General features: G+C 40.3%; 1 protein-coding gene across 11 annotated transcripts in view; it reads left to right on the top strand.

Moving 5' to 3' along the window:
- Window positions 1-26679, top strand: part of ANO4 (anoctamin 4) — a 329614-nt gene that overhangs the window by 49113 nt on the left and 253822 nt on the right. The window contains exon 1 of one of the 11 annotated variants that reach the window (XM_039877986.1): window positions 17108-17619. The exons of 9 other annotated variants lie outside the window; for them this stretch is intronic. The gene's annotated coding sequence lies outside the window, so the exon portion shown is untranslated. Of the gene's footprint in view, window positions 1-17107; window positions 17620-26679 lie in introns of those variants that run through there. One more of the 11 variants, XM_039877987.1, reaches the window with a different exon arrangement.

Genomic DNA, 26679 nt, shown 5'->3' with positions numbered 1-26679 from the left:
TTGAGAAAAGGAAGTTAAATAATTATAACATTCAAAAATATTAAACTGTATTATCTATTTTAATGAAATGTTAAGAATAGCCAGAAACTAAACCCAAAGCAAATGATCTGTAAAGGTTGACCTCCTTAAGAGTGTGCTGAATCGTATCAACACATTTTATAACTCGAAGACTGGAGCAACCCAATAATTTTTCAGGTCACAGGGTGTAACTAATTGGGTAGAAAAAGGGATCGACATCTTGAGATTACATCCCTGGAGAAGGTAATACCTGAAACAGATTGAGTTTTTTGATTAACTTATTCCTTAGTGAGTAGAAGTTAAATATCTAAACAGATGAAAAGACTTAGCGGGAACTAGCTAGAGCACACAGCATCCTGTAATTGACATTGCGGAAGTCACCCCACGGTGCCCCCCACTCCCACGTGCGTGGAATGATGCTTAGTCAAAGACAAAGGAGGAGATGGCCACTATCGGTGTTTTTTTCTTCAACGCAGAAAGTTTGGGCTTTAATTCTTTTCTACAACCATCAATTTCCCTATAGCAAAACCAATTTAGTTCTCTTTAGACAATCTCATAAATGAAAACGAAATTAGAGAATAACTTAACTGCCTACAGGGAAAGCACTGTTGAAGACTAAATGATTGTATAAAGTTAATTCTTAAAAAAAAAAAAAATCCAGTGTCATCTTTCCTCCAAGCTGTATTTCAGTCTAAAGGTCTCTCCTGCTCAGGGGAAGATGTACCTATTGTTGTGCTTCTCTGAGGCAAAGAATGAGTTGTAATCTGAGAAAGAGAAACACAATTCAAAGGTTGATTACACCACGCTCCTCTTTCCCTCTACGAGTTAAAAAAATATTGATATATAAAGACGTCTTTTCAATTTGTGTTTAAAGAATGCTTGTTTGGGGGCTGTCTGAGTGGAAAATCAGACATAATAAAATAGCAGTCTTTCTGGTATACAGAGAATTATTTTTCCTTCTCCGAAGGCGTAATTGCTGGAAGTGCAGCTCTTTGGAAATGTATTCCTTAAAAATGATGTGTAAAATGTCTGTGAGTTTGATATCAGAAGGAGACCACAGATCCAAACTGAAACCCATCTCAACTAAAAGGCTGGTTCGCGTGCTTGTGAATCTCTTATTATTAGTTCCTTTATCTCTTTTATCAAAGCAGATGGTAAATGATAAGTGGCAGTGGGGTACAGTGGTTGGGAGTTCAGCATTTGTCATCAAATAGATCTGGGCTCGGTTTCTCGATCCAGCACGTCATAATTGTGTGCCCTTGCGGAAGACGTTAGTCTTCTCCGAATCTTAGGTACCGTACCCGAAAAATGAAAATAATACTGATTCCTGCGGTAGTGTTAAGTATCAAATGAAATAATACATATAAAAGTCTTAGTGCATGGAATGTGGTAAAAGAAAGAGTAAAAAGGACATGCCACTCCCTGGCTTGTTAGTGGCCACTCCAGGGGTGAAGCTACTAACAACTAGTATAGATGTTTTTTTCCTAATTGCCGTTCTGACATTTTGCAGATAAAGCTTTTTGCTTGTTAAGGAGAAAAAAAAAATTAGCAGCTTTCTCCCAGCTGTGTGTCTTTAGACACCTGTGATTTTGAAAAATTTGATCTGTGGCAGTGGTCTCCAACCTTTTTGGCACCAGGGACCGGTGCTTCTATAAGAATCTAATACCTGATGATCTGAAGTGGAGCTGAGGTGCTAATGCTGGCCCTGGGGAGTGGCTGCAAATACAGATGAGGCTTTGCTTGCTCACCTCCTGCTGTGCAGCCCGGTTCCTAACAGGCCACAGATCAGGACTGGTCCGCAACTCAGGGTTGGGGACCCCTGGTATATAGTATAACTGGACTTTAATTACCAATTGATGAAGATAGGCAGCACTGAGAAAATGAGCCAAAAAGTGAAATGAAAATACTAATTAATACTTAATGAGTGTTTATCTATATACCAAGTACTATTTATTCACGAATTCATACCCTTAATCCTCATAATACCTTATAAAGTGTCAGTGTCCTTTTCATTATACAAGAGCGCAAGTGGAGGCAGTGAGAGGTGAAGTCACCTGTCCAGCTTACACAGCCAGGAATGGGTGGACTCAGGACTCGAGGCCAGGCAGTCTGGCTCCCAGGCCTGTCCTGGGTGTGTCGCTGTGTCGTGGACGCTCAGATTTCCCCGGCCCGTTTTGGCCGGTGAGTGGAGTAGTTGCTGGAGCCGAGGCAGGACCAACTCCCGAGAGCCCTCCGCAGCGATCCAGACCCACGCCAGAGCTCAGGAGAGTTACTGGTTTGGTTCAAAATCACCCCAGGGATCTGGCCCCGGAATGACCCAGGGTCCTGCCTGCCTGGGAAGATAAGGTGTTTGTTCTTACTTCCTTACTGTACTCATTGCAGGAATCAAAGGGTACAGGCTCTACTGTGATGGCCGGAGTCTGTTGATGAAATACCTTTTGTGGTCCCTTGTCTGGATAAGACTAACTTTTAATGTGAAGGGGCTTCTTGACTTTGTATAAAAATAATGGTAACCTTTAAGAGCCGCTTTAAAGAATTAATTTAGTTAAGATTTTTAAAATCCCCTTCATCTTCAGGGCCCACTGGTCAATTTGACTTTTGCTGTTATTTCTTTTACAAAGATAAAAAAAAAAAAGGAAAAGTAAATGCCTTTCAGATAATTCATGGCCTTTTCCTTTGGGGATACCTTCCTTCCAGACTCCATTTTAAAGGACTGTCTGCAGAGGAAGATGGGCAAGAATGATACGTATGAGGAAAAATATCCAAGTAGTGTATTTAAGGTAACTTTTAGGGACACTGCTTATCACATGTCTTAGATGGGACGTAGGTATTCAATCCAGTTTCAGTCATAAGGTACCTGAGAAAGTATTTAGCCTTCATGTTTACAGGTAAGGAAGATGAGAAAAAGCAATTTAGTGACAAAGCTTGGACTAGAAACCAGGTCTCGATTTCTGTGTCCCTATTGACATTTCGAACTGACTGCTGGGAAGAGCAAAACGCCTTGAGAAAGAGGTGGCTCCTAGAATTGTCTCCAGGCTGGCAGATGCAGTCCTAACCTTCAGTTTCTCTGATGTTTGGGTTTCTCCATAAAGAGATTCCATAAATTAGAAGGCTTTTTCTAAGTTTTATGTGGGGAAAAGGAAAACGTTGCCTCTGTTGCATATAAATTTTGGCAATAAACAGAGCCATTATTTTGTAAGGTCACTGCTCGGACTTCAGATTTATAAATTTAATCCCTGTCTTTCTACTCCCACAAAATGAACCATAGCATCTATAAAAGTTATTTTCCAACCTTTTATCTATACTAATATTCCTTTTTCAGCAATTGTGATTTACTGTCTTAATATTCATTTAAGATCAGGAATATTCTTACATTGTCATCACATTGTGAGGTTCCTTCATTGGCCTTAGACAATGCTTAAAATGTTTAAAAGTGCCCCCTTTCTTCCTTTGCCACAGCAAGGAGTCTGGATGGACTTTAATACTTTTGAATGAGGGTGAACGTGCACTTGAGTTTTCTCTGGAATCTTGAAGTACTTCAAGGCATTGTGACTCAGTAAGGTAGATAAGTGTAACTTAATCGACTTACATAAAAATTAAAGATGCTAAAAGCCTAATTCTAGAACATTTAGTGTTATCCTTTGCTACAGGAAGAATCAAAACACAAAAATCAGTTGTTTGAAGTCCAGAAAAGGCAACTCCCATAAGCCTCTTTCCTGATCTGTTTCAGGGTTGCTTCTCCTATTGATGATTTCATGGCGTGTTGGAAAGAAACTGGACAGAAACCCAGAAGATCCAGGTTCCTAGGCTGACTCTGCCCTCCACCTTGTTAGATTTAGGGCAGACAACATCCACCTGTATGGCTCAAAGTTATTTGTGAATTTGGGTTATGGCTTAGACCAGTGGTTGTCAGCCCTAGCTCTGCATTCTAATCAGTGGGAGAGCTTTTGTTTCCCAGATGTTTTATTATAGAAGTTTGAAAACATATAGGAATGTAAGAGGAATTTTACAGTGAATACCCACCACCTACATTGAACCACTAGCATGTTATCTAATTATCTATCCATGAGTTGGGAATCCTTGAAAATACACACCCACACACACACTTATATATACCTCTGAGGTTAAGGAAGGTGAAGAATGGAGATTTTTCTTCCTAGTTTATATATTTGTGTTAGAGATTTTGTTTGTTTTAACAGTGAACATATATTAATTACTTACTGCTACTCTTACTAAAAACGAAAAATTCACTATAACAAAATAAATGCATATACACATGCATCCTGGGACTCCAACCCCCAAAGAGTGTGCTACAGCGGGTCTGGGCTGTGGCTTTGGCACGTGTATTTTTTAAAGGGTTGCCAGGGTCAAGAACACAGGACTGCATGGTCTCTAAAGTGCCACAGAGTTTAATACTCCAGAAACCTGTAGACTCTCCTTTAATGCCTATGGGAAACTCTCCTTTGTAGTAGATTGGGTCTAGTTCCTTTTAGATTGGTTCTAGAGTCTTCCTGGTTCATACAGGCATGCAGCTGAGTGCTGCTATATAACAGTAAGCTTGCAGCCAGCAGAAGGAATACCCTGTGTAGGTAGAGAAAACCTCAGATTCATGCGGTACAGCCTGGCTTCTTGGCAATTTCTTTTTTATTCTTATTGATTTCCACCAAGGCAGCTATTTCAGGCCTCTGTGTATTTTTGAGCCCTTAAAACCACCTCCTTTGCCTCTTTCTTCATGGATGATCTGCTGGTTTGCCGTGATTGAGAGCATCATCAGTCACTGTGCTAGGTGGCTTACCATCACACAGCGTTGGCTCCATTCAGAAGGTCTTTCCAGGGGAAACCTTCTCTAGCCCTCGAATCTGGGCTGGCTGTGCCATGCTCCCCAGACATCCTGGCGCTTCCTCCTTTGAGGTACTTTTCTCAGTCACACTGCAATTACTCATCTGCGCTTCTGTCTTTTCCACCACACTGTCTTATGCATCTTTGTTCTCTCAGCTGGCGGTACTTAATAGGTGCTTGATATGTAGGTTCTAGATGTTTTGTCCCTCCGTATTAGTGAGTTTTTTATATCCTTGGTGGGACTTTTGTGCTCCCAACAGACTGTGTCTTTGACAGCCATTTAAACATTAATATTTATTTGGTTACGAATTCAAAAACCTAGTTTTTCCTTAAGTTTTTAAGTTTAACTCACAAACCTTATTCAAATCTAAACTTACAAATGTTAATAGTTACAAGGAATCTGGTGACTGTTTGGCCTCGTTCAGTTTATTAAGTTTCCCTAAACATTTTAATGTGTTAATAATTTTATTCTGTTTTCTTTTTAAGACCTCCTTTGCCCGTGTAACAAAATTTCTTAATTCTTAGAAATCTAATAAATGTGTAAATGTGGCGAAACTTAAATTCTTCAAAATATTTCAATATTGTCACAAACTTAGCAAAGTCCTACCACACCTTTTAACTTGAAATCACAAGTCTCAGTTACTCAATCACACAATTAACACTGGAATCACAGTGCTCATCTGCTAGCTAGTCTAATGCCAAACTCTCTTAAACATTATAAACATTTCAAATACCAAAGATATTGATGTTACAGATTTGATTTATAACAATATGTCTGTGTCCTTCTAATTTCTCCCAGGCTTAACTGGTAGTTACCTACCAAAAAAGGAATTCTGCCATCAACCATTCTGCTAGTTCTTGAGGTCGGCGGGTGCAGATGTCCAGGTGGATTTTTCTGTCCCTACAACCGCTAGGGAGACGTAGACTTCTTTTCCATAACTGCTGTGCCAGTGAGGTCTCCAAACCCACATGTCCACACAGAATGATTTTACAGTCCCCATCCTTTGGATTCTGGTTATACCTTCTCTAGTCAGATTAGGCCTGTAATCTGTTTACTTACTGCTCGTATTCTATGTATTTTTTTCTGGTCACAACATTTGTACCCGTTTAAATAGTATCTGACTTTATTCTGTGTATTTCTGTAGTTCTTCTGACATAGTCTTTAATTTTACTGACAGTTGATAATTGTTTTGCTATAAAGGACCTTTTTATTATTTCCTACCACGAAGTTTGGAAGACTGAAAAAAAGCAGCATTCAATAAGCGATAGTGATGACTTTCTTTTGGCTAACAAAAGACCAGTTTAACTTCCCATCAGAGCTTCCTATCCGCATGAGATAATCAGTGCTGCAAAATGGGTTGATCGCATAACAGCCCAAAGGAAAGAAATCATTTCTGTTTGTATATAGCTTGATCCGTGCAAATGCCTAATATCTGTTAGGTTTATTGGCAAACTGGAAATAGTTCCTCAGATCCTCAGTGCTTCCTTTATAGGAATCAGATAGGGGACCGCAATGCAATTTTATCATTTTTCTGTCTTCCCTCCTTTGTCGGTGACTGGCTTATGCATTCTTTCCATCTTTTCAGGACCTTTCTTTTAGGAGACTTTACTTTCTGTGTCTCCTTTCACTGTTATCTTTGGCCCATAAGCAAACTGCTTATGTTAAAGAAACTCACGATTGACTTTTTTTCACCTCTTGTAATAACCTGACCTCTGTCCTTCCAAGTACCATCAAACATTTTGAACGTTGCCCATAGGAAGTACCTATGCTTTCTTTCACTACCCAAAGTATAGTTTCTGTAGTTCTTCCCTACTTTGCCCTATCCAAGGTCACCTACTTAAAGTTAAACACCACGGGCATTTTCTAGTCTACCCTCATCTTTTTGATCTGCTGACTTGGCTTCGGTGTCTTAGCATTTCTCTGCGTCCATTCTTTCCTTTCTGATCTGTCCTTAATCACATTCTCTAATTCCTTTTTCTCATGGAGCCTGTGGGGACATAATGAAGAGCACAAATTTTGGAGTCATGCAGACCTGGCTTTGAACCTCAGCTCTGTCATCACCAGCTGTGTGACCTTGGGCAGTGCTGAAGTTTTCTGAACTTCAGTTTCCTCATCTGTAAAATGAAGATGAGAATACCTCATAAATTGTTTTAAGGATTTAAAGGACAATGTGCAGCATCTAATAGGGTGACTGGCATTTTGTAGACTCTCATCTCTTTGTAGTTGTAATAATATGGGTACTATGCAAGGTTTAGAGACTCCTCTTTTCCCATGAAGCTGTCAGCTTTCATTCTGTGCAGTGACAAGTTTATATTCGTGTCAAGTTTATATTTTCGTGTCAAGTTTATATTTTCCAACCACTGGACTCATATTTCTACCAGTGCGCTAATTTCTCATGTTTCTTCACCTAGATGCCCCATGTAATCCAAGATTCAACATTATCCCAGCAGTACTCAATCTGTGATTGCTTCCTTGGTTAACAGAATCTCAATCCTCACAGTGGCTCTGAAATTGCGGGTTCCCTCCCTCCCTCCCTCTATCCACCCAGTGTACCTACCACTCTGTTATGGACCATTCACTGTGCTCTGCAAGAAAGGCCAGTCTGAAGCCTGAAGAGAGGGTCAGTTTTAAGGAAGGGGGATGGGTGTTAAGTTGGTGAAGCACGGAGTGCAGTGGGAGCACTTCACAGGGCCTCAGAAGAGTGAGGATGAAGTAGTGAGCCAAGTTTAAATTTCTTCTCCCATCCTACCCCATTTCCAGTAGATATTGTAAATTTTACTTATAAAATATCTTATTTCCTTCTCTTCTTCACTATTCCATGACACTTTTTTTTTCAGTCCAAGTATTTCCAGGTACATTTAGCTTGGATATTCCTGAGTTTCCCAGATATGCATGCTATTTTTTTTTTTTATACTAACATTTTTTTCTGTTTTAGTGCTATTTAGTGCTAGATAGTAATATAAATAAACCTAAAAGGGGAGGAGTCTTAGAAAGAAAAAATATTTTTTGTCTTTTAATTTTTTTAGTGGAAATCACAATACCGTCGCAGTGCTGTGGTTAGTACTATCTAGTCTGCAGGGAAATTTAGATTTTTTTTTTTGTATTTATATAGACTTTATTTTTTAGGATAGTTTTAGGTTCCCAGAAAAAACTGGCCAAAAAGCATAGAAAATTCCCGTGTACACCTGCCCCTACATCCATAGCCTCTCCCATTATTAACATCTCCCACCGGAGTGGTACATTTGTTATAGTGGATGAACCCGCACTGACACATTATCACTCAAAGTCCATATTTTACATTTAGGGTTCACTCTTGGTGTTGTGTATTCTATGGGTCTTCACACATGTATAATGCCATGTACCCACCATTACAGAATCATACAGAGAAATTTCACTGCCATAAATTTCCTCCGTGTTCTACCTATTTGGGATCACAGGATGTACCCTTTTCAGACTGCCAGTTAGTAATTCACATTTAAGTCTCCTCCATGTCTTTTCATGGCTCGATAGCTCATTTCTTTTAGCACTGAATAGTATTTTATTGTCTGGATGAACCACAGTTTATCCGTTACCTACTGAAGGACATCTTGGTTGCTTCCAAGTTTTGGCAGTTATTAATAAAATTGCCGTAAACATCCGTGTGCAGGTATTTTTGTGGACATAACTTTTCAGCTCCTTTGCATAAATACCAAAGAGTGCAACTGTTGGATTGCCTGGTGAGAGCATAACAGTGTATCTAGTTTTGTAAGAAATCACTAAACTGTCTTCTAAAATTTTGCATTCCCACCAGCAATACAGATTTATTTTTGTTAGAGGTTCAAAGGACTTCTTAAAAATTCATAAAAGGAAAAAATCCATCTCTGCAAGGGTGTAGAATGGTCAGTGTATGACCTAGTTTCACTTTACTTAAAATACAAGCATGTCATAGTCCTTTAAAATGCTCTTTCTGCTTTCTCCTCTCAGCTTAAATAATAGAACTCAAATTTGGTTGTAGAGAAATAAGGTGAAATTGTATTAAAGAGACAGACTAGGTAATCACACCTGTAGTACTGATAATGTAGTTCATTCTTGATTTTCTGCTTGCGGATCAGCAACACTGGAAGAATGGGGGGTGTGGGCCTTTACGCCCCCAGCTGACTTGGCCAGGTGTCTGCAGTTGCTTTGGTGGGTTTCCGATTGGTTAGCTATATCAAGCCACATCAAGGGGGAACTAGTTCTTTAGGTGCTGACAGCCATTGCAGCTATGGACAGAGGAGTTTTATTCCAGTTCTTTGGATGCATCGTGGCTGATTTCTTGTGAGGTAGCGGAGTGGGTGAGGAAATTGGATAATCCTCTGGCTGGTGCGGAGGGTCCATGGTAAGCCTCAAGTCTTGCCAGCCCTCCTCAAGCCACACCCCTTATAACAGTGCCTGTGTGTTGGGTGGGGCACTGGGCTTTGAAGGAACATCCGCAGCCCATTGGCAGCCCCGATCTTAACAGTGAAATTCTGCACTCAGGAACGCAGGGCTGTTTCCCCTCCAGACTTACATGCTAGAGAAATATCTTCAGGAAGCCCCTTCTGCCTGAGAAAATCGATACCCTTTTCTCTGCCAGGTAATTCAAAGTAGAAAGTATGTTTGGAGTGCTTTATTATCCCTAAGGTGCCTCAGGTAGGTGGGTTACCATTAAAAGCCAGGAGTTCCAGAGGACGAATCTTTGTGGAGTAAATTAATGCCTGTGGTTTTTTATAATCTCAAAGAGGAGAAGTTTTAGATTTAAATTTTAAAAATGAGCTCATTAGAAACCAGCTCAGAGGGATTTCTAAATTCCTTGAATTGATGGATTTTTTTTTTTTGTCAATCCTATTAAAATCCTATTCCACAAATATACACTGAGTATCCATATGTGCTAAGCATTGTAATAAGCTGTGATGCTAGAAAGATGGGTAAGATACTTTTCCATCCCTCAGGGAACAGAGTTTAGTAGGAGAGCCAGACACACAAGGAAGCCTAGTCTTTCTATAACCACTTATTGGAGTGTCTCCAGGGAGAGTTGGTTTCTGGGGATACACAGATAAGTAAAACTCAGGCCCAGGACCTTCCTGAAGGAATCCGATAATAGGACAGTTAAAATACTGGGTGGTCAGTGCCCTAACTTAGAAATGATTAACTCAGAGTGTAGGGAGTGAGTGTCAGGGAATGCGTCTAAGAAGGAGATGTTTGAGGCGGTCTTGGAGAATAAGAGTTCAGGAGGAGGAGAGCAGGGATAAAGATTCTTGGCAATGGAAAAAGCTTGCGCCAGAAGGCTGAAATCAGACAGCTCGGTGAGTTATGAGTATTCAGACGTGGATGAGTGGGAGAATGCAAGTGAGGCGTGATGGCAAGAAGGAAGGTAAGAGAGTAGTAATGAGTGGCTCTTGTGATGGGTTAAGTGGTGCCCTTCATCTGGCAGACAGTAAGAAGCAGAAGAATTTCCGGTGGGAGAGGACATGATGGCGTTCCCACTTAAACATCGTTAGGTAGCTGTGAAAGATGGGTTTGACAGAGTGAGACTCGAGGTAGACCGCTTCCTCTGAGACTGTCACGTTAGCCCAGGGGAGAATTGGTGGCTAGCCTGGGGCAGTGGCAGTGGGGAGATGATGGAAAAAAAGAAAAGTTCAGGAGGTGGTAATGGACAAGATGAGTTAAAGGAAAGATGACAGCGACATCTCTAGGTATGCCATAACATGGCCGAAGCAGTCTTCCATGTAAGAGTTCAAGAAATGTCATTTTCTTTGGACAACAAAGTAGATAGTGATACTCTTAAATGGGGAGAAAAAAAGCCAGAAGAAGAGCAGATTTGAGAGAAAAAGATATGTTTGATATTGGGTCTAGGATGTTTATTCTTTAAAGAAAAAATAAAACTACCCGTTAGCTCTTTCCTGTCAATGATGAATAAATTCATATACCTATCTGATAGATTGGCATGCTGTTGCTAATTGAAAACACTCTAATTGAAAACGATGTCTTTCCAGATGACCACTGGAAAGTAACCTTCATACATTATGGAGGATTGCCATGGTTATTTATTTATTGGGCCTCCTCTCCAGCTGGGCCGATGAGGGACAGGGACGATGTGGTCAGGCATGGGAGGATTTCTTTATTTCGCCTTCGAGACAGCTCCCTGGGAGGAAAGGGAAATTGTTAGATTCCTGGGCTCCTGATATTCTGAAACCATTTGTTCTCTTTTATGCTCCAGAGATCAAGGACCTTATCTATTTGTTCTTAGGATCAACTGGGACTAGAACAATTTTAACATAAAATGTGAAATAAGGATCTAATAAACCTCCTGATTTATTAAATAAATATAATTTAACATTTTTGCTCAGTACTTCAGTTCCAGTTATTTAGCTGAGGATCAGCATGCCATTCTTGGTAATTCCTATTTCTCATGGGGGCAGGAGCTGGCTTATTGTTTGTAGGTTCTCTTTGTCCCTGGATATCATTTTAATGTTAATGAGTGTTAAACATCTATATAAACATGAGCATTGTGGTGCTGCTCTGTGTACCATATCAAGTGACCTCCAAGATTTCATTCCCCCTCAATAGTCAAAGATAATTGGAACTTTTGTGCAGATGCAGAGAACATGAGGACAACTACAAAACATTGATTATGCTGTAAATAGTCAAGAAATGTATACTGAGCATATATTGTATTCTGGACATTGGGCTCTGGGGACACAAGGAGAAGCACAAAAGGAATAATCCTTGTCCAACAGAAGCGTACATTACACTGCAGAGGACAAATGTTAATTAGGCAATCAAAGAAATAAAATGGTTCCAGATAAAGATAAACGTTATGAGAAGAGGGAGAGAGAGGGGGGTGAAAGGGAGGGAAAATGGTACTGGAAAATGATCGACGGGATCAAGAAAGCCAGGAACTGAGGAAAAGGTGTGGTAGAAGAAGCACATACACAGACCCTGGGGTAGGAATAAGCTCTTTGAGGTCAGGAAACATTATGGGGTGTATGTAGATATTGTAGCATGATGGAGAAATGGCTGTCCTTTTCCATAATGCTTATCAGAGACTCATAATAGATGAATATATACTACACACAGATCTATGCCCCATCTCATTCAACAAGGTAGTAAGGTAGGCATTATTACTCCCATTTCCTAGATGAGGGAGCTGGGTCTCAGAAACCAGGCGTACATAGATAGCTAGGAAGTACCAGAGCTAGGACTTGAGTTAGGGCCTTGGGACTTTTCCACCACACCCACACCCTAACTGCAGACCAGAATTGTGCAAGGCACTTGGGCTAAGTGCTGAGTTATTGGCCTCCTAAACTCGCTTCCATGTGGTACCTGTCTTAATTGTGTGATGGCTTTGATAGGTGTTAACACAATAATTATCAAACTGATGACAACAGTGGCAATAACTATAACCACAGTAACTACTTTTATAGTTTGTAAATTACTGTATGGTTTCTCATTTGTATGTAGTTCTCAGAGGTAAGCAGCATAGGTTTCATTCTTCTCATCTAGATTGAGATTACCTCAGGTGATGACAGGGAACAGGGCTGGAACGGGCTCTTCTGAGCCTAATCCAGGGCTCTTTCCTTAAACCACAGAAACTCCTGATTGAAGGAGGAGATATATGTAGCTCATAAGCTTGGAGTCCTTCAGACTGCCACAGGCAGATTTGTACTTTCTTCAAAGTGCTTTTGACTGAAGAAGAGGCATAAAAGATGGACTCACTCAACACATGTTTATCGAGCAACTGTTGTGTGCCGATACTGGGAATGTTAAAGAACCCTAATTAAATAGGTTAAAAGGTGCTATGTTAGGTACTCAATAACATAGTGTTATTTGCCTTATAATACCAGACTAGAAAAAATGCTATAGGATTACAGAGGAAGGAGTGTTTCAGTACTTTGGGGAATTTGGAGAAGGCCTCACCTGCCCTGTTCCCTGTCATCACCTGAAGTAATCTCAATCTAGATGAGAAGAATGAAACCTATGCAGCTGTGAAACTGGCCTTGATAGATGAGTAGTAGGGTTTCTCTAGGGAGAGAGGCAAGGAAAGTTATTCCAGGAAAAACAGATTATCATGATAAAAGAAGATGGTATCCGTAGAAAATAGTAAGAAATCGTGTCCTATATATCCCAGAGCATGGGATATTTAGGAAGTAATGATGGGAAATGGTGCTGGTAGACTGAAGTCTGATTGCAGAGGGCTTTGAATGCTGGCTCAGGAGGTGTCGTATTCGGCCTGACCACCCCAGGTTTGTTAGCAAGGGAATGCCAGGATTATATTTGCTGTGTGTGAGCAAGTAAATGCTATTGTCAAGAGGGGGTCGAATGGGAACAGGGCAAAGGTTGAAGGTATTATAATAATTTAGGATAGCAGTCCTCAACCTTTTTGGCACCAGGGACCGGTGCTCCTATGAGAATGTGATGCCTGATGATCTGAGGTGGAGCTGAGGTGGTGACGCTAGAGCTGCGGAGTGGCTGCAAAAACAGATGAAGCTTCACTCACTTGCCCACTGCTCACCTCCTGCTCTGTGGCCCAGTTTCTAACAGGCCATGAACCGCTATTGGTCTGCAGCCCAGGAGCTGGGGAACCCTGGTTTAGGAGAAAGAATGAATTCCTGAACTGGTTGTAATTCCTAATTATATGTTGAGGAGAAATGTGGCTGTAACATCGATGAGATTCAGGGTTACTAATTGGATGTAGAAATATACAGCTGGATTATGGATGTGCATACGTGTTTTCCGTTTGCACACATACACGTGCTCTACATTTTGGCTTCCCCAGACTCAGCCCAGGTCTTATTGACTCTTCAAGTTGGCCAATAATTTATTTTCTTTCCTCAAAAAAAGGAGAAAAAGTTATAGGTCTGTGTTCTTAAGGATTCTTTCTGTATGATTTGATCTTTGATCCCATAGGATGCTTCTGGCTGAGAAATGCTGAGAGCAGACGAATTTTTGAAGATGTGGAGACTATGACTCTATTGATGTGCTGCAGATTATTTACCTTTCATATATTTGGGACTGTTGTTGCATATTTGAGAGCCTGCCTACTAAGCACTTTGGGGAAATTATTCTCAGCCAGGGACCTCTGGTAGAGAAACATTAATAGAGCAACCTATTCTCTGTCCATTTTAGGCCTCCCACTGAATGCCAGAGAAAGATTTAGGTGTTAGATAAGGGACTATAATGTTTATGTCAGATCCCACACTTTTCTCGAATATTCTTCTCTTCTTTTAACTGAGGACCACTCATCTTGATTTAAGAGGTAATATGGGGTCAGAGTCAGGGAAAATTAACAAATATGAATCGCTCGCTCTTTATAAGCATCAAAAATTCATTTCTGTTGCCTAGAAGGGTTACATATAATCCCACAGGTAAAATGAGTTCTTCTGCCTTGATATGGACTTCTCATTCCCACTTCACCCAAGTTCATATAACACTGTGGGAAGCGTCCCCAAATAATCTTGTACATTTAGTCAAAAATATTTGGAGGGCTTCCATGTTCAAATCAGTATGTGTCCATAGAGGAGAAGCAGCGTTCTGAAGCTGTTCTGGTTGTTCATATGCTGGCATTGCCACCTGGACAAGCTCCTTCAACTCCCAGTGCCCCAGTTACTGAAGTGTGCATAATAATATTAACGTCCTAAGAGTGAAGACTGAAAGAGGTGTGTGCAGCCACTAGAATCAAGCCTGGCACTCAGTGAGGTTTAGTAAATATTCGTTCCTTTACACACTGGCTTATAGAAGGTAGAATAAAAGAGGCTGACTTTTCATTTAGGGAGATTATAAATTAGTTTTCAGAACCAATGGCCGAATGTTATTTAAAATTCCTGATTCTCATACCTCCATTAACGGATGTCAAAAATGGCATTACATGGCCATTTACCCTCTTGGTGATGTAGAAAATAGGTCTGTTTTTACTTTTTCTCTTCAGGTTGGTTACAGAAAGTACGATCCAGTTTCGATGTTGCAGGTCTTTGTCTTTCAGACTTTACAAACTCTGTCAGCAAGCTGCTCTGAAGCAAATTTCCTAAAAAAGCTATTTTTTTTTCTTTTTAAACAATTGGCATGTATAGCTACATAATTCAGACGACCTTGTAGTCTCAACAGGCATTAAATCATGCTGTTGCAGGATTTTAGCCAGATTCTTTTGGCCATTCAAATGGCCCTCTAACAATTAGTTATTGGGAACCCATTATGCATTAAGTACTGACATGATACCAGTGAGGACGAGACAGCTTCCACAACTGTCCCAAGTTTAATTGACTTGGATAAATATTTTGTACTTTACAAAAGTTACTTGATGTTTGTTGCTATCTGAAATGAGAGGTGTTTCTACCATCTTTTGAGGAGGGAGGAATGGAATAGTGTCCAGACTTTAAAATTAATTACATTTGAGTAAGTGACTGGAATATACGTTTTCATTGACCTAATTGTTATGTAGATGTGCAATTATTTAATCTACTAAGTAATTTGTACTTCTGCAGTTTTATCATTTTCATGCTTCATTATCACTCTGTATATTCAAGGTATTGAACCTGTTCCATAAACAGTATTAATCTCAATTACTTTGGGAGCTTTAAATGATATTCCCTTATTAAATATATCCTTTGTTATGCTGCCTGTGTTTTTTGCAGTGTCAGAAGCTGTTGATGCTGATAAAAGCAAACATTCAGTTGAAAACCTTTTTTGTGTTATAATTAGATTAAAAAAATAGTTTATGCATTTATGGTTCCCAAATGGTTTTGATTATGGGAAATACCTTATTAGGCTAATTTGGAACTTTGAGTCCAAAGTCCAACATCATGGTTTGGTTTTATCTGAGAGACATTAACATAGTAGAACATTTTCTGTCTTGGCAAGAATCAGTGTTGAAATTTTGGAAAAAAAAAAGATTTAAATTTGTCCATGAGAGAATAAATTTTTTTAAGGCAGGGCCTGCCGCTCTCATCTCTGTACTACTGACACACAGCTGGTGTCCTTTAGATGTTTGCTCATTGGAATTGAACTGAAGTAAATAATAAAACTGAATTTGAGACTAAGTCTCCTAGGTTTTCCTTATTTAATGTACATAGGACTACCTTAGCAATCCATCACTTCTTCATTTCAAAAATTTAATTTGGTTACATTCATCTTTGATGTGGAACATTTTTATGGCCTCTTGCTCACTCATTTGGGTGGTGAGTGAACTGTTTCCTTAGAGACCCATCCTTCCTTTAAAGCTGTGGTGCTCAGGCTCCCCAAAGTTAGCTTGCCTCTGGGTAGAGCTTGCAAGGAAATGTCCACATGGTTCTCCCACTTCTAGGTAAAAACAGAGAACTAAAATGAAAAATTCCTTATCATCTGTCACCTGAAAAACCAACAACCTCGGGGGCATTTTTATCTTGTTAACTCTTGGCTAGCACAAGGGAATTTAATCTTTTCTGCAAAGATAAAAAAGTGACTCAAGACACTCTCGAGTTAAATAAAAGTTCTGAAGTTTTACTGCGGAGTCCAATTGGACTGGCATTTAACTCATTTCCTATCTAATCATCACCAAACTCAAATTAATTGACATAGGTACTAAGGTGATAGGTACTAAGTTTAGAGATCCAGTATTAAAATAGAATGGGGAAAAAGGCAAGTGGGAAAAGTATCAAGTTTTCCACTCATCTTTTAGTCACCACTAAGGGATTTGCTCCTTTGCCTCTTCCATTAGTCTAGCTCAGAGTTTCGTGTGCTGATGAATTATTGTACAGGGCTGTTTACTCAGAACCACATATTCTGTCTTACGGGTAATTTAAGAGACCTCCAAGGAAAATATTAACTATCTTTCTAAACTCATCCCTGACTGGTACTTCCGTACATAGCATATTGCACAAGAAAATGAATGAAACTGGGATACAAATTTCCAGAGAGTCTGTAACCCTTTTCTATCTAAATTTCTCACTTGTGAAATAGGGAGCCTGGTCCCTGGTCATCTCATCCTGCTCCTTGGACATAAAAAAGCTCACATCCACAGTGCCATTATCGTACTCATGGTGACCTCTCTGTGCACATTAGCAGGGCTGTCTGGTCTGTGAGCTGCCGTTAGCCATCATTTAGGGTGGGTTTCAACTCCTGTTTCTGGCAGAGATTCTGCAGGATGCCTGAGTAACTTCTCGAGGGGCTGGTGCAACTGCAGGGCTTTGGATCTTGTTTTCAATAATAAGCAGATATTATCAGCAGCTGAGTGGAGGGTAAGATGCCAGTGCTTCCAAACTTCTGTGGAGGCAGGGGGCTGTCCTGGGTCTCAGAACCGGGCTGTCATCTGCTGCTTGTCACACTGACACGGCCCCCTGGCTGGGCTGATTGGTCGCTGGCAATAACTGATGTGGAATACTGATATTCTCACCGGCAGTTCCTTCCACTCCAAAGAGGCTCCTGTTCTCGCCTTCCGACCCCAGCCTGGTGCCCAGTCTCCCCCCGCACCCCCCACTTCATGCCGCCCCTGCACCTGGGGGCGGACGAGTCCTGGGCGTGATGCTCTGAGGCTGGTGAAATCCACTAGGCTGCTTTCACTCCCGCTCGCTCTCGGGAGAGTCCTGTTCCAGACTTCTCAGGGTTTTCACAGCACAAACAACTGCATGCGGGCCGAGGGGAGGCTGAAAAGGACTTGTGTGTGTGGTGGTTTTATCTCCTTTCATCACTTTGCTGGCCTCATCCCCAGCCTGCCTGGAGCTTTTCGGTGGATTTCTTTCTACATTGAGGAAGGATCCCTTCTCCTTCTGTTGACTCTTTCTATTTTTATGGTAAGTGCTTGCCTGGAATGAGGTGCTCTGCTGCAGTGAACCGAACGCTCTCGCTTGCTCACTGTCTTCCCAGCTAAGCTTAGTGACCTTCTCTCTGCATTTCTCCTGTTTTCTTGGATCCAGGTCTGGGGAGCTTGCTAAAATGCCAGGGGGCACGTGTCTGGATTGTTCGTCTTTTTATTTTTGATTTTTTCCATAAGCCCAAGCCACTCAGCTGAGATGGAAACATAAGCACTCTCTCTTTGTCCTTGAAGCGGCAGCCAGGGAAATGTGTTCAGGATGGTGAACTGCAGCAGTGTGCAGAGAATCTGTGGAGGGTGACTGACAAATTTGAGCAAGATGAATTCTTGGCGTGCCGAGGGGCACTCTCCCGGACTCCGGAAGGCTTGGGGCTGATCGGCCCACGTAGCAAACTATTTCATCTTTCCGGGTGAAGACGAGCACACGCATGAGTTATGTCGGAGTCCACTGTGGGCAGCGGTACTTTGAGCACCTGCCTGTGGGTCCAGAATGGCCCTGAATCCTGGGGCTTTAACAACTTGGGCAGTAACATTCGTGGCAGGAGAATCCTGCACTGGCTCAAGGGGTAGACTGCATGACCTCATTGCTTCTTTCTCTTTGGAGTCTCAGGGTGCTAGTTCTGCAAAGCATTTTTTATATCCTCTTCAGAGGGTGATGGGGCGGTGATGATAGGAAAATTTTTGAGTTGACAACATAGTTTCATCCTCCCACTGGGAGATAAAATGCTTCGAGGTTATTAGAATGGTTGGACTTTTCTAAAAAAAAAAAAATAATAAGCAGGTTTCCAGGGAAGAACAGATGTGTTGCAGCATCCACAGGCAGATTGTTTATTCCAGGGCATTACTCTTAGAATAGTGTTCTAATTTTTCACCTGGTCTCCCAAGGTTTGCTGCAGAGAGCACAACTTCAAGTCTATTACTGGCTGACTTTTGAAGCCCAAAGGAAACCAAGAATATTTTGGTCTGGTTTTCGCCTTGTGGAACTTGTGGTTGAAGGGGTCTCACTTCCCAGGGAGATTTCTTTCTTCCTCTTCTCCTACTTTATTTTTTTTAATTAAAAAATTTTTTTTTAGTAGCAAGTGTGTTAAAATTATTTTGGTCAAAGCAGCATCCCAAAGAATACGCGTCACAGTTGTAATTCTGCTTAGTTCTTTTCTACTCTTAGTCTGGAGATAGGTTATCTTATTTGATTTTGTGTGAGTTTTCCAATTCTGGTTCTTTTCACTTTAGTAAAGGTTCCGATTCAGTATAATTCAGCCTGATTTATAAGATGCTGTACGAATCCGTGTGATTTTGGGGGGTAGTAAATGAGGGGAAAATGTGGAGTGAAATTTCTGGTCTCTCCCACTGTCGATTGGGAGTTTGGAATGTAAAGTTCCTTAACTGTCTTTCTTATTCTCACCACTTTGGTTTCCAATGTCTGTGTGGATTTTTCTTAAAATAGTGGTGATGACATCAGGCATATGCTTTTATCCTGTTCCCTGGGTCCTAAGAAGAAACATTTGGTATTTTTTTGTTTTGTCTTTGGTGGAAGGTTCTTTGCATATATGAAAGCACACACATAAACATCTACAAATTCTTTTTCTTTATTTAAATATAGTCCAGTTACAGAGTAAAACCAGCAATGGGTTAATAGCAACAACTACAAATCAAGATCCTTGCAGACTTTGGTCTCTAAATCCTTAAATAATGTTTGAGTTACTGTCATTGTTTGGATGAGCTGTTCTGTCCTGTTCAGTCATTCGCTCTTTCCTACCCTATTTATGGCTCATAGCAATATAGTGATTTGACTTGCAGACTTCTCTGCTTCCCTTGATAATTTTTTAATGCTTAGTTGTTTACTTTCATCCTTAATGGTGTTATCTTAATTTCTTTTTTCTTCAATTGCAAGGATTTTTATCAGGTGCCTGGCAGCTCAACTTGAGGTATTTATCAAGATGGAAAGAGTTCGAATAGGCTTGGGCGTCATGGACATAGATGCTGTATTTCACACTGCACGCAGTTTCAGATGCGTTTAGAAAAGAGTTTGTTTTAATTAGGAGCAACTTTAGCTATTAGATTAATTCCATAGGCTTTCTTCATTTTGCTAAACAGTATTTATGCAACCAGAATTGTACATATATGTGTAAGCATGTACATAAATGTACTGTCTACTCGTGACTATTATGTGTTTGTATTTTTAATAGTTATAGTATACTCAGAGAATAGAAGAAAAATTCCTGAGATACTGAGATATAGCTTAGCATCCCCTAGCTAGCTTTTTTTTTTTTTCAGTAGGGATTTCCCCACCTTCCACCCCCTCCTCCAGACAACTCACACCTTTAGGAATTTCTTTGAATTGGGGGAGTGCATTCTTCAGTATTTCCTTGTCTCATGGCATGGTGTCATGTTCAGTCCTTTGCAGAGTCTCCGTAAGCAGCCTAGAAAACTACTGCAGGAAAAACTGACAAAGGCAGTGCTGAGTAGAGAGAGCCCTGAGCCTCTTGGTGTGATGAAGTCACCACAACATTTTGTGTGTTAATTTAGCTGCTGTGCGTTGCAACTGATGTTGCTTACACCCCTAGCAAACTAAAGTTGTTTGAAATGGGTCTAGAAACACCTAGGTTGGGATAGATGCAATTATTCACTTTTCACATTTCTTAATTAAAGCTAGCGTTCTTACTGTTTCTTTTCAGTGTTGCTTTAATTTGAAACCTGCAGCTTATATTGTGAGTCAGAACTCTCCATTTTTATCCTCTTCTCTTCTGCTTTTTTACTTTTGCTTTATATATGTTTCTATATGTGAACATCCGTACATGTACACATATAAACTCAAACAGTGAAAATTGTTTGATGATTAATGAAGAGTTGGTTACAGCTTCTCTTTTAGTAACCAAACTCCAGTGTTCAACCTGTAATCATGTAACCGAGAGAAGAAATTGCCCCCATTAGTATAAATATAACCTCATGCTTCTGCAGGCATTCTTGTCATTTAAACTATTTTCCATAGTTGATTACTAGGACCAGAAATAGAATCAGTTTTGCATTTTAATTAATGATATTCTGGGTCTATCTAGGTTGGACTGCCCTTAAATCCTGGCATGTTTACCATCTAAAAGGCCTTTGTGTTAAGAGGGGGAGTTTGTGGGTGATACAAAATAAAATCATTTGATTATGTGATATAGCCTTTCTTTGGGAGTTGAGTGAACAGTATCATCAAGGATTTTCTGTTGCTTTTTCCAACATAGTTAAGTCAATCTAGTCCTTTACCATCTCTCCACGAGCCTTTTTTATAGAGTGAAATGAGTAACGTACAACCCCTACATGAAGCTGCTTAGAGGGAGGGCCATTCTTTACCAGAGGTTCAAATCCACGTCTAACACCAGCTATGGTGATCTACTTTGGAAGGAACTTACTATTCAGTTGGCAACTCAGACAGATCGTATGAAATAGAAGAAATGCTTCATGAGCTGTGTTGAATCCTGCATTTTTGATCCTTACCGAATTTGTTCAGGACTGTAGTCACTAGATCAGTTCACAGAAAAAAAATCATGTCCTCAGTAGCATAATAACCTAGCCAGACTGTCATAAATGTTTATGTTGCAAGTTATATCTCTTGGGTGGTAGAGGGAGATGGCAGAATTTTGGAGGAGAACCAAATCACAGCCCCAAAATAATGCAAGACGAAAGGAGAAAATTCTTCCCTATATTTAGCATTTAATTTTCCAGAAATACTATTGGCTCTTAAGTCCGAAGAGCCAAGAGATTGTTAAAAACACATAATGACAGGTTTTGTGGGCCTTTTCTCTAATAGAAATTTTGACCCTTAATTAGGCATCTGCTTAGTGACCTTTTGGTTTGTGTGAGCCAGCAGCCATTCTTATAGAAAGCAGACATATTGTAATACAGCAGGAATTCACTTACTTACAGTTCTCCTGTTGGTCTCCCACTGGGGGCCTTGTGTGAGTGTCAGTCAGGGCACGAGTGTCTGGAGATCATCAGAACCAGTCACAGTGGGGTGTCTTCAGGATCCCCAGGTTCCAGTTCAGCTCCAGCCACTAAATGACTGAGACTCAAACTCACATCTTCTGCCTTGGGCTTGAGCCAGATAATCCCAAAGGGCTCCCTGAACCATTAAAACCTGTGAACTGTTATTTTATCTCTATTTTATATTAGAGGGATGGTAATTTCTAAGGCAATTGACCCATCCTGGACGGCATGAGCTGTACCTCCCCTTAACCCTACAAAGTCCTCAGAACTATGACAGTGACATGAGCATCAGAGTTACTCAGAAACGTGTGATAATGGCGAACCTTCAGGAACAGGACTTGTGTATATAATGACTACGTGTTTACTCTGGGACATCTTGAAATGTCTCTCCTTACCATCAAAAGGGACTCTGAGGAGCATCTGACCTACCGTGTCACTTCCTAGATAAGGAAGCGGAGGCCCAGGGAAGTTAAGGGCCTTCCACAGCATCGCAGATCTGGTTAGTACCTGGGTAAGACAGTAGAATGCAATGTGCATGGATTTACTCAGACCCTTGTTGCGTTCTTGGTGTGGGACTTCTTCCACGATACACAGCTGACACTTAACTGTGTCATTCATTGCTCACAGAACTGCTTTGTGGCATCTAACTCACTGGTGTCCATTATTTCTGGGTTCGTTTCATGCAGATTACGTGGCTGTACCAGTCAGAGTAAATCACGTCAAGCAAATGTTTATGGTAATTCATTCCTGCTTATGTGGTAATGCATTTTTTATATTGAAATTCTGCCTTTCTTGTGAACATTTCAAGAATTTTACAAACACTATACTTAATTCCATCCCTCCCTTCCTCCCCCAACGCTTGAACTATTTATTTCTGTTTTTAGAGGGGATGATGCTTATGGATTGCTTATGGATTGATTCCTTCATCCATTCATTCATCTAATACTTATTGCGCACCTTCTGTGTTCACTCTAATGCCCAGTGGTTGGAATCAGTGGTGAGACGGCTGGATGCAGCCGTTGCTCTGAGGAAGTTCAGAATCTAGTTATGCTTCATAGAGTTTATCATCTTTTGATTCTCAGCCATTGATCTGCTTATTGTTTCATATGGTTTCTCAAAGAATCCAGCTGAAAAACAGTTTGCTTGAACAGTTCTTGCCCATAATTGTTCCACGGAGAAGTTTCTTTCATAGACAGGCACCTTTGCTGTCATTTCAACATAGGTCTTCCAGGTTTCCAGCATAGTGTTTTTAGCTTCTGATTTTGTTACCTGACTGAACAAAAGAGATTAATTAGCTAAACTTGTTTGTACTATTGTTGTGATTCCCAAAATGACAGTTCCATTCTTTGGCCAAAGTAACCTGTTTCCTAGAATCCTAAATCGATCATCTGGATAGCACAGTGTCCATAGAACAAAATGCAGGTTAAAGACCAAAGTCCTTGGCCTTGCATACCAGGTGCATCATACCGTACAGCTCTTTGCTTTCTTATTCTGTCTCTTCTACAGCTTCCCTGGAATGTTCCAGACGAACCAAAACATTTGCAGCGCTCAGACATATGCAGCTCTCACTTTTCTTAGTGCTTTTGACCATACTGTTTCCTCTGCCTGGAATGTCTTTTCTCTTTCTTCAGACTAACTTCCAGGGCAAGCGCAGATAACATCTCCTGTAGGAGTTTTTTGACACCACCTTTGTATGACCCTTGTTGTCCAAATCTGAACTAGGTAGATCATGTCTGTCCTCTTACATTCTTCAGTACAAAGATCTCATAGGACTTTATTACCTATGTTGTAATTATTTGCCTACTTGGTTGTCTCTCTCCCAAATAGATGTTTTGTTCTTTGAGGGCAGGGGCTATGTTTTCATCTCTATACCCCAAGGCATAGGTCAGTGGCTGCTGTGTAGGAGATACCCAATAATTCTGAACACACGGACTGGGAATCACTATATAAAACCTATGATGCCGGTACTGGGAACTGTTGCCCTATCTGGAGAATTTAATTTTTCAAAACAATGTGACTTTATGAATTGTAGTGAGGAGGATAAAGAGATTGGCAGCCATCCTGATGTAGTTCATTAGAAATTCTATGCAAAACCTCAGAAAACGTCGCTGCTTCCAAAAGAGTTTCAATAAAGTAAACAACAAGAATTTATTAAGTGTCTTCTATAAGCAAAGCATTGTGTTAGGTCCCTAGGAATGAAAGATTAAAAAAAGAGAAGCAGCATAATTTCTGTCCTCCGAAAGGTCACAAACTAGTAAGGATTTGTTCCATGTGTAAATAACCTGGTTACAAGGCAGACTGTTGTAGAGATTCTAGTAGGCTGTAGACTTTCAGTAAGGCGGGGAGTAGAAAGGTCATTCCAGAAAGGGGGACTGACTTGAGAAAGAACTTAGAGATCTGATGGTGTGTCAAATGCAGGAGAAGATGAGGAACCGTTGGATGGGGGAGATGGGAATAGTATCAGATCTAAGTAGCAGTCTGTTTCTGAACGTTGGAAGATAATATGGTCTAGAAATTTGTTTGGAATCTCTTCTCAGGTTTAATTAAATCAAAAGTCTGTATTCAGCAAGAAAGGACAGTTGCTCAGTACAGAATCACATAAGTTTGTTTTCACGCATCCCTTTTGCCCTTGAGGGTACACTTTGACATTCAAAGTCATCACAAGGAAGTGAAGCCAGGAAATCTAACTTAAATCAATCGGTTTAGACCTAGACAGAGCTCGAGGTCACTGAAGTGCCTCCTATTATACTGCGCAGAGTGTAAAGAACCCTATGGCCCTTTAATGCTTTATTACTAATAACTTAGTTATGTTTCTTTTTCTTTGGCTATTAACTTTCTGCTATACAAAGAATATAATCCCACTATGAACCAGTGGGGGTACGCATGCATAAGGTAGTTTCATGTAGGTGAAAAGTGGCTTAGAATTTTCTATCCGTAATTAGATTTAGTATGATTTCTAAGGTATGATTTCCGCTGTGCCTCTTCCCTCCTTTCTTTTTTCTAAAAGAATCAGGGAACATAAGTTTAGAGAGTGGTAAGTTAAGTTTTATGCAACTCAGAATTGGATCTGATCAGATGATTCTCCACCTTGAAAGTAATCTCAAAAGATTGAGGAGTTGCAAGGAAAATCTCTAGATATCTTGGCCAGAGCATGAAAGCAAATAAGTTTTGTTTAGAGAACAAAAGATGATGAGATAGAAAAGAAGCTTCATTCACTCACTCACTCAACAAGTATTTATTGAACACTTACTATGCTCTACACACAGTCCTAGGCCCTGGAGAAACAGAACAAAGCCATCAACATCTTGCTTTCATGGAGCTAACACTGGTAGGAGGGATAGGAGGATACAGATAAACACTCTAACAAATTCAAAGCATGTCAGATGGTATGAGCACTATGGAGAAAAAGAAAATGAATGTCTTTGCTACTGTTAATTTTGCATTTGGGCTTTCTTTTGATTTATTTAACTTAAAGCATTACGTTTAAATTATCTTCTCTCCATTCATAGTTTTTAGCTTGCTGTTTTTTTAATTTGCTTTCCAACTAGTCTATCATAAGCCACAATCTTGAGGGGATTTTTCCCATCTAGGTAAGTTCAGCTGTTGAAACAATTGGGCGTACTATGAGCAACAATTATAATCAGGCATTTGGTTCTTGAATTGACTTAAAGGAAAAGTACTATGGACTTCAAAGCTCATGAGTGTTTTTCTCAAGGGAAAGTTGTCAGAATATGAAGAATAAGAGAAAGATGAAAAATATGAGAAAGGAAAGGATCTGTTTCTATGTGATGGAAGCAAATCGAGGTGTTCTTCTGGGACACCAGCAGCTTGAGTGTAGGGACTTCTGGCTCTAGGAGGGGACAGGGAAATGGTTGACATTGCCCGTGAGCACAGCTTATTAGACGATGAGAATGGACTAGAAAGTGAACACACAGGAGACTTAGCAAGGAATTTCGATTTGAGAGGAAGGGAGGGAGGAGTTGAGCGAGATTAAAGCCAGTGAGACATATGTATGTCAATGAGCAATGAGCAACATTTACAAAAACAGGTTCTGCCTAATGTAGAACATCTGGGTGAGCTGGTTAACAGAAATGGTGCCTTGAAACAAAAAGCAATATTTATGGGTTCCCCCAAATTCCCACTCTCTTATTCTCTGTGATCTTTAATTCAATATCAGTGTTTCATTCTACTCCAAACAAGCTTTCCATCAATACTTTCTACCTTGCTTCTAAAGGAATTGGGATTTACAAGAAAATACTTCCCGGTGGTAGAGAGCCTGGACTCTGGGCCTCTGCCACTTACCTTTGGACCTTGGGCAGGTTATTTAGTCTCTATGTATATTATTGTCCTCAATATAAAAGTGGTAACAGTTTCTCCACTGCACAGAGTTGCTGTGAATGTTAAATGAGATAGTACATGGGAAGTACTTGGCACAGTGTCGTCAAGATGGTTACATCACCCAACAATTGTTAACTTATTATTTGTCTCTCTGAGGTTAAGAATTTAGAGAAGTTCCCATACGTATGTGTGTATTTACATGCTTAGCAGAACTTTAATAACTGAGATCATACTTTTTCATGGTTCTGATAAATGATTTGATGATGAAGCTTTTTTGGAAGGATCTCAGGTTTTGTAATCAGTCTCTTAAATGCTTGTTGTAGTTTGGTTTTCACTTGGACTGCAAGTCTGAATCACAGTGATGTATGAACAGGGCCATGTGGCTACAGGGGTTCATGGGAGGAAAACCTACTAGACACAGTAAGTGACTTTCTGGCAGGAAAAGAGAAAGTGAACAGGATGGCACAAAAGGGTAGCATCATCTATTAAATCCCCTTATGTAGTTAGAACTGTTTTTGGAGAGTTTGCACTGTTTTGTTGACTGTCAGTTTGTTGGCTAGTTCTATACTGTGTTAATTTCTCTACTTTTATGTGTTTCAATATCTGGTATGACTGGTTTTCTCATCATTTTTTTTGTTCCAGGATTTTCTTAGATCTTCTTACGTGCTTATTTTCTGTATGAATTTTAGACATTGCCTGGTTTAAAAAAAAAATTGTGTTTAAGGAGAAAGGT

The sequence above is a fragment of the Pteropus medius genome, unplaced genomic scaffold (genome assembly GCF_902729225.1).
Source record: "Pteropus medius unplaced genomic scaffold, Ma_sr-lr_union100, whole genome shotgun sequence".
Lineage (NCBI taxonomy): Eukaryota > Metazoa > Chordata > Mammalia > Chiroptera > Pteropodidae > Pteropus > Pteropus medius.
Note: the sequence above shows the minus strand (reverse complement) of the source record. Positions and strands in the feature narration are given on the sequence as shown.